Source organism: Vanessa tameamea, chromosome 8 (genome assembly GCF_037043105.1).
Source record: "Vanessa tameamea isolate UH-Manoa-2023 chromosome 8, ilVanTame1 primary haplotype, whole genome shotgun sequence".
NCBI lineage: Eukaryota > Metazoa > Arthropoda > Insecta > Lepidoptera > Nymphalidae > Vanessa > Vanessa tameamea.
In genome coordinates, this window is record NC_087316.1 from 1,763,806 (window position 1) to 1,777,917 (window position 14,112).

Here is a 14,112-nt window from a genome sequence, read left to right on the forward strand (position 1 = left end):
CAGGCTTATGCCGCCAACAGTCTTAATTTAAAGCGGATAAAATTGTGAAGGTCAGTTACTTATATAATAATTTTTGCATGCATGCGATTTGCAATGCGATGCATTTTCTGTTATAAGTTTTATGTATATTGGCTTAGTAATTTTTTTCAGTTAGACCGTAACAGCCGACGAAATACCACTCACTGTTTAATCACGAAATCTCAGAAACTATAACAGCAACAAACTTGAAATTGAGCAGGTAAGTTCACTTGGACGTTAGCGTTTTAAAAATTTCGCGCGAGTAAACCCGCGGATTTAGCTAATATATTATAAATATAAGCGAAGTACCCCTGCTTGTTAATGATCTTCGAAACTGAGTCCGATTCACTTGAATTTTAGAACGGTTACTCCTTTTACTCACTATGAATCGTTTTTTGGAAATTTCAACTTCAATTGAGAGGAGTACGAATGTTACAGGTTCGAAGTCGGGACGGACAACAAGTTCATAATAAACTATCAAACAATGTCAAGTATCGCGTGTTTACGAATACCGGTATGTGTACGAGGGACACTGATACCGGTATAGATACGCACTATCTTGATGGTTAGAAATGAAGCGAAGTAAATTACAGGCATGTCTTACACCGATACGGTCTAAGAAAATTGGCGATTATGCAAATGACAAGTGATCGGCTTTGCTTTACAGCTACGAAAGAATTACGCATTTAAGGGGGGGGGTCCTTTATTAAGATGCAGTGACGTGAAAGAGACGACAGTCCTTGGTGTCTGAATAATATATGAAAATTATTACAAAGTTTTCAGTATGAAATCAAACATCGGGATGAAATAAGTTAATGGAAAAATATTTGAAGACTTGTTCGATGATAATTTGAGATTGTTAGACGCCATGTTTTGTCAGTCATGCCAAACCTCACGGAAAAACTAAAACTAACGGAAAGGAAACGGAAACTATTTAGCTGAGTTAAAGGATATTCCTTTAACGCTTCGATAGTGCGTCCGTTTTTTTAATGAAAATCAAGTGTTTTTTTTGTTAAGCAATCTGTAATTAAAATCTTAAGCGATAGAAAGATATTAAATCCACATTTCTAGAAGGTTGTATCGTATAAATATTTTATCGCATGAAATCATCGCATTCGAAACATCGAATACACTAATCGATAAACGGAACATCACTAATTATCCGCATAACGGTTGTATCTACACCTACTCGGTTAGATAACGTATCTAATGCGTTGGGACAATCTTAATGCTTACAAACAAAGATTTATCGTATGTGCGAGTTGATGTTTAAATTGAGCTTATTGAAAAAGCTTTGGTAATTCGTTGTTTTCTTAATTTAATTTTTCTGATTATTAGCCCTTTGGGCTTTAGTTCTAGTTCTAGTACAAGATTAAAGCTTAATTGGAGAGATTGATAGGAATATTTTAATGCCTTAAAATGAAGAATGTCCACCATTCTTTAAAAAAAAAAAAATAAAGTGCCACAGTTATTAACAACCCGATGTTGAACGCGAAAATGTTATATCACAGCCAGCCATCGGTATAACGGGGAAGTTACGGAGACAAACCTATGACGTATTACAATGAGGATACGCGCAAAAGTATTTTCCATTGACAAAAACGTTTTTTTTTTAGTACACCTGTACTCCAATATACGTGATGTTATAAAAATGTATTCAACCTTTATAAAGTGGTGCTTCGTTAACCTGTTATACTATATACATAACCAGCTACCCGTCCTGGCTTCAAGGGTTATATTAAGGATCTGTATAAAGCTTTTAGACCGAGGAACAAATGTAAAAAGAAAAATTCTTGGTTCTTTTTTATCCGGCTAGGAAAATTGATATTCTCGACCTTTCTCAACTAAAATATGCACGTATTGTACATATAAACTTTCATCTTTAATCATTCTGTTTATTGATGAAAACCGCATAGAAATCCGTTGCGTAGTTTAAAAGATCTAAGCGTACAGACACTATGTAAAGATATACAAATATTTACAAACATGAGATAAGGCTGTTTCTTGCAATGCCAGTGTCTTAACCGATCACTGACCATCATATGTTTTATTTGCTCGTCTGTTTTCTTGCTAGCAGTGTAATGTGGAACGGTAACGGTCTGATGCTACAACTGCTTCCAGTAAGCATAACATTGTGCACAAAAAAATAAATCACTATCAAAATCGATCTAATAGTTCAGACTAACGACTTCGGTTTATATAATACACTCGGCCTTACATAAACGTAAATAAATAATTTATTAAGACGGTTACATCTATCGTTCACATGTGGCTTTAAGCAAAGAGCAAATACCTCGTAAAAAGGTGAAACTACAAATGAAGAAATTTCTAGAAATGGACGATAGACATTCTCACATTTTCATTTAATTGTTTTTCAAATAAGGAAATAGATAAATACCATTGATTGTTATTCGATACATTCGAACATGTAGGTATCATACAAATGCGTTTTAGTCCATTGAACGTTTATAACGACTGACTGTTTTAGAAAATCACCCGTCATCATCAATGTACTACAATCGTTAGTAATTGACTGTTCTTAAACCTATCAACAAGTCTTGGTAGGATGTAAAAAGTTATTTCGCTATATAAAGCGGAGCCGGACGCCACCGCCTATATAAGTCGAGATGCGCAGGCGCATCTAACGGCGTTGCGTGACCTTCTATTAATTACCGTTTGCTCCTGTACCCAGCCCATGGAATTTCTTCCTTTGCTTGACTGGTTTCACTCTTCCCTTCCATAAACAATTACATAGTTTTGATGTTTATCTTTTAATGAGTAATACATATCCTAATTATTAATTTAAAAAAAAAAAAAAATTGTATTGTATATCATTCAACTCAATCGAATTAAATTTAAAAAAATTAGTAGAATTTCCTTCGAATCAAAATAACATCGCTTTCACTAAGATACGTTATCTTTGAGGAAATCAAAACACAAGGGTGAATTTCCGAGCACTTAATATTTCTTTAAGTTTCATCTAATACAATCTATAAGCGGTATCCAGCTTTAAATTCATCACTAAACATTACAATTTACACATTATTCCAATCAATAAACAAGGAATACGTTATAAATAAAAAAACCTCCACATTCCCGTTTCGACGCACTTGACCGCGAAAGGATCCGTGATGCGCAAGCGCAACTCAGCCGTTGCGTAATAAATCACACGTTGCAAAACAAGTGGGGCATCGCGAACAACCCCCCTCGCCTCTACATTAGTACCGTTAATTTGCCTACTCATTAGGAAACCTTATTGGCACGCGTACATCAGATGTTTTAAAATATTATTTTTAAAAACCAGCTTTGGCGCAGTTTTTGTGTGATGCAGCTTTCAATACGGCTCTTTAAATGAGAATAATTGATCGTTAAATAAACATAGTTCAAATAATTGATGGAGATATTTTATTTTATTTAAAAGAAATGTTTATTACATTTAAGTTCATTACAATTGGTAATTTTAAAGAAATATTTTTAACTTTTATTTACGTACATCTATGAAGTAAATAATACAATATTGAACACGTAATGTATATGTAGAATTTGTTGGAATAAAAATGGTGAAAAAATTACAAGGTCATCGTTTCCTTTCGATAATTGTATTCGTATAAAAAATATTCGTTATAACTTTACAATATCCAACGACAATACGAATACAGTTTAGCATTTATAAAATTTTCACAACCTATTTCCAATCCTCTTAAAAAGTATATATATATTATTTTATTTGTTTAATATTTATGTATAAACCTACTAGTAACCTGTATTTTGTTAATAGTTTTATTGACAAAATTTAACTGTTGTAACTTAACAAAATACCGTAGGCTTTATTTTAGTAGCAGTTTAAATAATGATATTGTAGGAGTATATTATAAACTAGCATTCAGCCACGGTTTCGTTCGTATTTGAGCGGTGGGGGTCAGGTGTTAACGTGCATGCAAAATTTCATAATGATCGGATGAGTAGTTAAGAAGTGAAAGCGTAACAAATAAACAAACTCACTTTTGCATTTTTAATATAAGTTATGATCATTTGTCACGACGACCACGTACATTTAGAAGTTCTGCTTTCAGAATCTAGCCCCCTCCATCTCATAACGGCTATTCTCTTGGTCAAGATAACGTTACGCTGCAGTAACTATAAATGAATCAAAGAAATGACAATACTTATTCCATCGGTATCGGTTCATTACTTTCTTGCGGTATATTACCTACTAAATAAAATGTCAAGTACAAAATACCGATTAGATACAGACTTGTATAGACTGACGTATCACAGATATTACTCAAAGTCTGGTCTAGACCGCAAGCACAGACAGCGTCTGGTACTAAAAAATCAAGAATGTGATATGTCCATTATGACAATCCGCAACGCATCCGATATGAAAAAGAAAAGTGTTATTAATTATAACTAACATAATTATGACTTTTTTTTTTTTAATAAAAGTCGTTGGAATAGACAATTTCGTAATCCGTTTATGAAATTAATTTCAAACGATGCCGCGGTCGATTATTTGTAAATAATTGTTCATTATATGCATTCATGCAACGGAAAATAATTAATTTCATATTTAGTAACAACCGAACTGGTTTGAAAAGAAGGATTAAGACATTTGCATATACTTATTATAATTTCAGTACTGAAACTTTAATTTTGTAATTTATCACTTTTCAGTTAGGCAAGTCTGATTTATGTTGATTGCAGTTTATATTTATGCAACTTGAAGTAGTTCCTCACTATTGTAATATTCGCAAATTTTTATTTTGTATAAGTAATGTTTTTGGTTAAATTCGTTTAAGTTTAATTAAGTGACAAGTTTCTGATGCAAAACAATTATTTTACGTGTATCGTGGTAAAAAAAATAGTCTTAAAAGGTCCGTGACAATTATCATAGTTGGGGCAATGGAAACAAGCTATCTTTGAACACGTCACATAAGTTGAGATCACTGGAAATGTGGTTACGGAAAAATTATGAAACATCGCGTACTTAATAGTACCATATGGTATGGCGAACTTGATGCGGTTCTGCGAAACGACTAGACTCGCTTGTACCGAGAATGACCGTAGAACGTACCGTAAACCATTTGAATTTAAAGATACATGGATAGACAAGATGCTTGTGAAATATGTTTTGTGATTTCGTTTGGATACGTTAAATTTTATTCATATTAACGGTCTATAAATGCTATATAAACAATAAGTTTGAAATTAATGTTTAAAATAAAATGCACCCTAAATGAAATTGAAAAAAGGTCATAATCCAATGCATTTTTTTTTTGTAACATATCTATGCATCTATGCATGCATCTCTAAAATTTACTAACGACTTACCCTTGAATGCAAATTGTTCATAAAGAAAATAACATATATATATATATATATAATTTATATAATATAGTACTCGAATAATGTAACTTACTACTAGCAAAAATATTTTCGAAATCGGATCATTAGATCCGGATACAAAAAAACACTGTTTATGATATTAGTACGGATTGCAAAAAAAACATGATTGTACACCAGAAATTAAAAATCAATATCCAATTATATTTTTTTGACAATTATTTTTAATTAATCAAATCAGAAATCTACATAGTTTTACAATATTTTAAATAAATCTAATAACAGTTAAGCTATGCAAATTAAATTAACTATTGATATTCACGTAGAAGTAATGGAGTCTATTTAAAACACTGTCTAATATTTGCTTTTTCTATATAAATATTCATTACGATATGTCATATTACATGTACGTTTTCATTACATTGTAGGTATTTAACCCTCGAACCGTCGCTGCATTAACAAGATTAAAACTACCCACACAGACACAATTTAATTTGCACACCGATAAACTGTTACAGTCTGCCAAGTTTCAGTATCGATCGCGACTAGAGTACTACTACTTGTAATGTACGTTCAGACGTAGACAGCCAACACCCTTTTGCACCTTAAACATATAGAAATAAGGTCTTAGATGCAATAACATTTTTTATCAGCAGTACCTAGAACAGTAATAAAGCGTTAAGAGAATCCGTCTGATTTCACTGTCTAGTCTGAATAAATCTCGTTTAATCGTCTGGAACTCCAATACGTACAATTTGTAATAAAATGTCCTGTGTGCTTTATGCCGTCTGGACGGATGTTCATTGTATTTTGATACTTATATCGATAACAACAAAGAATACAATTATATGCAGCTGGATGTACTTACTTTAAGCTATTAATATTATGCTTTTAATACTATAGCCGGTATATAATATGTAGTGTACCAAGTTTTGTTATAATTTGTATTTTTTTTGTTACATAAATGGGTACCAAAATCTAATATATAATCATATTATATTTTTTTAAATTAATTATTATAGATTTCATGGTGAAATAGCACAATAATGTAAATTAAACGAATATCATACGATAAAATTTGATGCGACGCAAGATTACTAAATCATAATCTAAACGAACTACTTCATATTTAATAAGTGAATAAAAGAAAAATAACATTTTATTAATTTAAATATTTTTATCAAAATCAATCATAAGATTATTTTTTTTTCACCAATTGTAATGTTATTGAAGCCGAAATATTTTTTTTAAATATTCTTCTATCAAGTTTGTTGAACATAAAACAATTTCGCAATAACAAATGTAAATATCGTAACATTTTGCCGTCGTTGTATGTATAACTAAATTTTATTTTAGATTGAGGAACGTAAATTATTTTTCGAAAACGATAAATATATTTAGAGTTACTTAAAACTAAAGGACTTTTTACGAAAAAGCGTTCTTCTCTGTTGCCTTAAAACTGTACGCAACCGATGTACATAAAATGTCATGTGAATTATATAAATTGAAACGATATAATGAAAAGAAAATTTCATTGTGGAATCAAAACATCGACGTTCTCACAATCAACACAAAATTCGAAATTCGAACTACGAATTTTAAATATATTTTCAATTTTTCAAAAATGGAATTGATAAATTTGTGCATAATGTATTAGAATTTAATAATTATAAATTACTTTCAATGAAATCTCTCGATTACGAGAGCATCGATTCCAAAATCGATCGGCGCGAATTCCACAAATTATCCACGACATTAATCGATGAGTCAACCTATGGCCTTTGGCATTTCGGCCAGCGCTTTGCTATTCTGATCGATTTGACAAAACGCAGCGTCTGGGCATGCGTGCATTTATTTCGGTAAGCGGGTCGGCGGGTTCATCGGCCGTCGCGACGCCTAATAATAACGATGCGCGTGCGCAGGTGCAGCGAGGGCGCGCAGATTGATGGCTATTTGGAAATAGAATTTGTGGAACACTGAATTATACCGGACCTTTGATATTAGTAAATATTGTTAATTCAAACTGACGTTGTTTTAAGTCAAAGTCGTTAATTTAAAATACGTCTAATTTAGACGTCAAATTTATTTTATTATAAGTAATATTTAAAATTGTATCGGTTACTTTTATAGGGTAACTCTTTATTTTCTTCTTAATGTCCGTAAAATCTTCATGAGGAACGTGAGTCTGCGCTTGCCGGGCACAATATGCTTACATACTATAAATACTTTTTAAATTAAATTGTATGCTTGCTAGGAGCTAGTATATTTTTTACCTGGCCAAAAGCTTATAATAAATTCAAAAAAATATATCATACCCTTTCTCTAAGGACATTTAGTTATTTTTATTTCTAACTGATGTATAAATTATAATTTTGAATTTAACTTAAAGGCATTATTTATATGAGGAATAATAAACTTTATCATAAACACTCGGCAGGGGCTTAAGTAAACGGTGTTCATTTTAAACGCAAACATGAAATTAACTTAAAAGTTAAGGTCAATCGCCCCACATCTGAGCATACTCTCCATAAATCACCTTATTTAATCCCAGCGCCTCGACCTTATATTTCACGCAAACATTACATATGAAACGTTGCATCAAAATGTGACTGTGTCTTTTAATCTTAGAAGTACGTTTGAATTTATATTTAACAAGATATATTAAATGTTAAGCTGATTTTCCTCACTGATTAACCTGCAATAAATTCTATACTCATTACTTTAAAAAAGACATCCTGCGTGAAAATGAATAAATTCAAACTTCAACCTATCATCACTACATATGTAGTCTTGTAAAATAATATATATTATTAATAAATAAATCTTTTTTTAATGTGCTTTATTAATAAATTGCCGCTACCATTCCACGCGGTCAGGATTTGTATAGTAGCTAATTTTAATTTTAATCCGTACTTAACTACCCGCTCTAGCTTCGCACGAGTAGACTAAGAGTCTACATAAAATTTTTATACCGTAATACATACATCTATTTAGGGTTACCAGGCGTCAGGATAAAGCCGGACATAGTTAGGCTTTTTGATTGCGTGTCTGGCCAAAATATACGTAAAATATACCGTCAAGACTAGTTATTTGAATCCCTCATATGTGTATAAATACATTTTTATTTCATAAACATCAATTCTATTTTTAAAACTATAATCTTAAAAATAAACGCACAGATTAAACGTAATATAAAATTAAATAAAGAACATCCAACGCTGACATGGAATAATCAGCATTAATAAAGACAATTAGTTCTTCAATTACCGGTGTAGTGATCTCCAGAGCTGATATGATAATACCACCACACTCCGTACGTGCTATTAAGGAATTAAACATATCTAAAATCCAGCTATTAAACTGCAAATGGTACGGTACATACAAATAGTCTTAAATAGCAACGGTATATACCTGTTTATGTTTACCAGTGTACTTAGCTTTCAGCATAAAATAAAATGTGCATATGTTCTGAAGGGGACGCAATAAATTTACATACTTCTAGAATTTTAATATCAAAAGTGTTTTTCTTTTATGTAACTGAATCGTTTAAATAACATTATTAAATAACGTTTTTTAACATTATGACTGTTTTAACTTAATCGAAGCTAAAATTAATATTGTTTGTAATGCTTCCACGTCTTAACTTTTTTTTTCTCGCTGGAAAAACGCATTATGCGTTTACTCGAAGTGGGGGGTATGTGGGACTCCCCGGTGCCCAGGGTGCTTAGTGCGCCCTCGTACACCGGAATAACCATTAACTTAAAGATTGCATACACCGTATCGGTAGTACAGAAAACGACATAGGTATCTAACAGCTGACAAGTAATGTATAATAATCACATCGTCAGCTTAAAAAAAGAATAAAGGCTAAAGCGCCAAATTTGTATTTTGGGAAATGAGGTTTAAAGTTCACTTAGTAAACCGAGGTAGCTGTGAGTCGTAGACTGGTATTAAACTCTTCTTACGTTTCTCAATAAATATTTCAAGATCCTTAGTTCACCTTAGCGTGTTCATCATAGCATGTAAGGGACACAATCGTTTGACTCTGGTCAATTCTACTAACTTATATCGGTTACACGACTCCGATTATATTCCGATACGAATTTAACCGAACCTCAACTGGATCGTTGCCTTAGGATCGCCTCACACGATTGACGCCGGTGGCCGCCGCACGCAAATTACGGCGAGTCCATATAAAATGTATGAAAACTACAGAAAATATGCCGCCAGCGTTTCAGAGCTTGTGGCCGGTGGCTCCCTTAGAATATAAGGATATAAGGGACCCTTAGAATATAAGGAAAACTTCACAAGGGCAATAATTACGTTACGATTGCGATAAAATTCAATTGGTTAGTAGGATTATCCAGTATGTAATGCGTGGGTCAAAATTAATTCTCTCGATTCTACCCAAGAACTAAAAGTTATTCTGCATTCTATTATCAAACATTATTGCGGTCGATACGCAAGTTTGTTGCGTAAACTTATTCAGAGCCTTATATAGATTATCTATGTTAAAATGTTTTTTATGAATCCATGTTCTTAGTATCGACTTTTTTTAATCGCTAGCTATAATATTAATTCTTTCGAAGTCAACACTTTATTTATAATTCGTAAATAGACGCGTAATCTAGTTTCTCTATTATTAGAATTACCATATTTTTCGCTTATTCTTATATGAATCAGCAATGATTTTAGCGACATTAGCGATTTGTATTATTTTGAATAAATAAATTTAGTATAGACGTAACTAACATTTAATATACAAGTTAAAATTTTAAGTAATGACTGAATAAATAATGATCGTGAGGAATGGCAATAAGAATGTTATCGAAAGTGAGCAAAATATTGTGATTCAGGTCTAACAGTGCCAGATCGAAAGGAAAAAATCTTAAAAAATTTAAAATAAAATGATTAAGGGATACAAAAAAAGCAATTTATCAGTATGTCTAGTAATAAAAGATAATTTTTGATTTCATCAGAAAAATACATCGATTGTTAATAGAAAAATTCCACATTGATCACACTAATATCTTCATAGACAACATTACTAGATGATATAATTATCATGTAAACTATAATGACATCGATTTTAAAGTTTATAAATAAACTAAAACATACATTAAAATATTTCATATTTGTATTTAAAATACAAAACAAAACAGAAGCGAATTAAAAAAAATATACACGATAAACAGCAGAATATATTTCAAAGCGGTAAAACTACCAGTGAGATGTTAAACGTTTCAATTTAATGTACACACGCATTATATTTACGATGATATTTTGTAAACTTTATATAATAACGTACAATCGATTGCATTAATAGATAAGATGTTCAAGATACAGCCGTGTCAATGGTTATAGACGCGGCTTGGACGTAATGTGTGTCGAAATAAATGAACTCGTATTGCATGAATGTGATTGCCATGTTTAGAGATAGATAAAGACATCAGCCAATGCCTCGAGCCTCAAACGAAATAATGATAAATATGACTCCAATACGCTCTCGCTGAGCTTAAGTTTAATGAGGCTGCCGATTTATATACTAACAATTCAAACATCAAAATGTCAGTGTAAAATTAATCGCAAAACATTAATACACAAGTCACTAAAACGAGTAGATAACTAGAACGTACACAAAGAATTTTAAACGTAAAATTTTCCTTAGCATCATATATAGAATCGAGAACCGTGTTTATAAGCGTATACGAAGCGAGTATTTTTAGCTTTTACGATTTTACGTGACACGCATAATTTATAAGTGAGAAACACAGATGCGAATAAACAATGCGAGGCAGTTAACGAGACTAAAGAGATGTAACCTATATGGGCTAACATTTAGTGGGACGGAAACAACTTTCTAAATGCGGAAGACGTAAAATATATACAAAATCACTTGTTTTTCACGTCACGTCTGAGGGAAGATACGTAGAAACAAGTTGTAAAGCGTCATCGATTATGCAAGATAACGTGGTCCAAGATTAAAGCTAACCTGTAATGGCTAACAAGCCTGCATCTTGGATATCTCGATAGGGCAGGATGTGGCTAAGAATTCAATTTGCAATTACAAGGATAAACTACCCATCATATACATTTAAAAGAAGAATTAGAACGGAAACGACAATTTTATTTGCAAAAATCTATAATTTTACAAACAAATACATAAAGATAATTTGAACCTTAATGAGTGTAATAAACTACTGCGATGGGCATAACCACTGCAAGTCCGTCTGGGTGGGCATCATATATTCAGTCACCAGACAGTAATAATACTCAGTATTGTTGTGTTCCTACTTGAACAGTGAGTGAAAAAGGGACCACCAAATGAAGATGTTAATCTTTAAGTTTGTGGCGAATTGGTGATATTAGGAACAATTAATATTCCTAACCTTCCTTAGCGTAATATATTCTGCTAGCTGAATCTGCGGTTTTACCCGCGCGAAATTTATAAAACACAAACTTTCAGCTCCCGTTTTACCCCCTTAAGGGTGAAGTTTCGTCAAATCTTAGCGGATATTTACTCTATTTCAAGTTTAGATGTTATAGTTTCTGAGGTTTCGTGATTAATGATTAATCAGTGAGTGGTATTCCGTTCTTATATATATATAGATTAATATTCGGTATTTTTAGGACAGATATATAAAAACACCAAGTATCTGGCCTTTTTAAAGCGACAACAAACGCATTTGTATTAATAGAAATTCTAATGTAAAATACTTGGGAGCATAAAACGAGAGATAAAATTTTACAACCCCGACCATCGAGATCTTGTACGTAACTGTTATAGTTTCAAATGAGCTACCGTTTATTGACAAGGATACAAACATAAATGGCCGATGTTGAATGAAATAAGGTTATGTTTTAAGTTTTATAGTGATTGAACAAGATATTTATTTGAAATAGATTTGAAGCATTGGCACAATAAGATGTTACATTTGTACAAGCTTTTATTTAAGTTTACTGTGGGCAAGTCTAGCAACGAAATAATTTAGTAGGATGGCGATGGTCTCACGCTGGGGGTGAGGGGTGACATCTCAACTACTCAACAAATTCCGTCGTGTTAAAGACCATTCGGTTTGTCTTTGTAAGAACTATAAATATACGTTGAAGCCAAATACTTTTTTTTTAAATTTATGTATATACTATAATCATGACATTAGATGACAAAGCTCCATTCAATAAATTTATTTTAGTGATGTTGCGAACACTTAATTAAATGTTGTGTTTAAAAAATAATAATACATAGATATGTGTTTTTAAATTTCCATATTTATGAATAGGTCTTTTATTATTTTGTGGCGCTTAAGAAGTAAAATAGTTTATTGTAAATAAATGTAAATGACTGGATTTATCATAAAAAAATGGCGCGAATTTACATCTTCATTCGTTCTTCAAAATGTATTATTAGTATACATTTAAATATAAAAGGTATATTGTTTTTACTATGATTGGTCATCGATATATGTATATATGTGTGTTTTTTGTTAAGCCTTTACCGTTTTTCTTGTCCTAGTTTTATACAACAGTGATGTCTATTAAACACAAATCTGAAGTCCTAACAAACTGCATCTGTTAATTAAACAATTAGGTCCGTTAATCAAAGCGAGGCCGTGACCGCCATTTTGATAATGCGTCTCATTGGTTGCACGAACTCTATGATATTCAAATAGAGAAACATTTAAATAAAAAACTGGTACGACAAAACTGTTTATTCCATAAGTATATTTTATTATAATTTATTCATTTGCTGAATATAACACGAACGTTTAAAATAATATTATTCTAAATATATTTTTTATAGAAATGATTAATAAAAAAATAAAACTAAAAAACAACAAAAAATATCGTAGCGACATTGAAAGTGAATGTTGGCGCACCTGTGACTCCGTAGTCCGTGACCGGTCGCTCTTCTCTTATTCGTTAGGTCACTGTGACGCTGTAAGATGCCGTTACAAATTTTAAAATTGGAATTCCAAACTGTGGAAGAACGTGAAGAGAACGATTTTATCGTATACAAAATATTATTTATACTGTTAAAATGGCACGACTCCAAATCGGAAACCAATTTTCCATATGACCTTAAATTAAATTTATAACTGACATATTATAAAACAATTAATTCATGTAAAGTCAATTTTTTTATTAAAATGATCTTCATTATATTTCATTTTAATTTTTTAATTAGTTTGCGGTTTGTGATATTATTATTTTATGCTTAATGTATAATGTAATATGGACAATATTACCATATTTTAAATTTAAAACATTTTTAAGGGTTTGTCGTCAACTGTCAATGTTACAAAAACTTTATACCGCGCGTACGATTGAAATTTGGAACGGTATGAACAATGAACGAAACAAAAACGCGTTGACCACAAACGGTACGTAAGTAAAAAAATAATTTCCACTGAAACGTACACCGTTGCAGACATGATTGAGTAATATGTATGAATTATTTACGATGTGGTAATTTCCCGGTCGGCCTTTTTAGGCGTTTCGCGGCGGGTCCGAGGCCCGTTTGAAAGATATACGACTTCACAAAATACATTCACTCATGTTACGATATTAAGTACAGATTACCAATTCTGGATCCACTTTAAACTAAGAATTTATGGCAAGTGAGATTTATACAGATTTTTTTTTTTTATAAAATTATATTATTAAAAATAAAACTGTAGTTATATAAAGGATATTCTTAATTTAAGACTACACGTTTCATCGCAATGCTTTCGACAGAAATACAACTAATCA

At 31.7% G+C, this 14,112-nt stretch overlaps 1 protein-coding gene across 4 annotated transcripts in view; it reads right to left on the reverse strand.

Annotated features, from left to right (window-relative positions):
- Positions 1 to 14,112, reverse strand: part of LOC113396260 (protein outspread-like) — a 237,829-nt gene that overhangs the window by 204,648 nt on the left and 19,069 nt on the right. The window contains exon 1 of one of the 4 annotated variants that reach the window (XM_064215475.1): positions 4,258 to 4,261. The exons of the other annotated variants lie outside the window; for them this stretch is intronic. The gene's annotated coding sequence lies outside the window, so the exon portion shown is untranslated. Of the gene's footprint in view, positions 1 to 4,257; positions 4,262 to 14,112 lie in introns of those variants that run through there. 4 annotated transcript variants of the gene reach the window in all.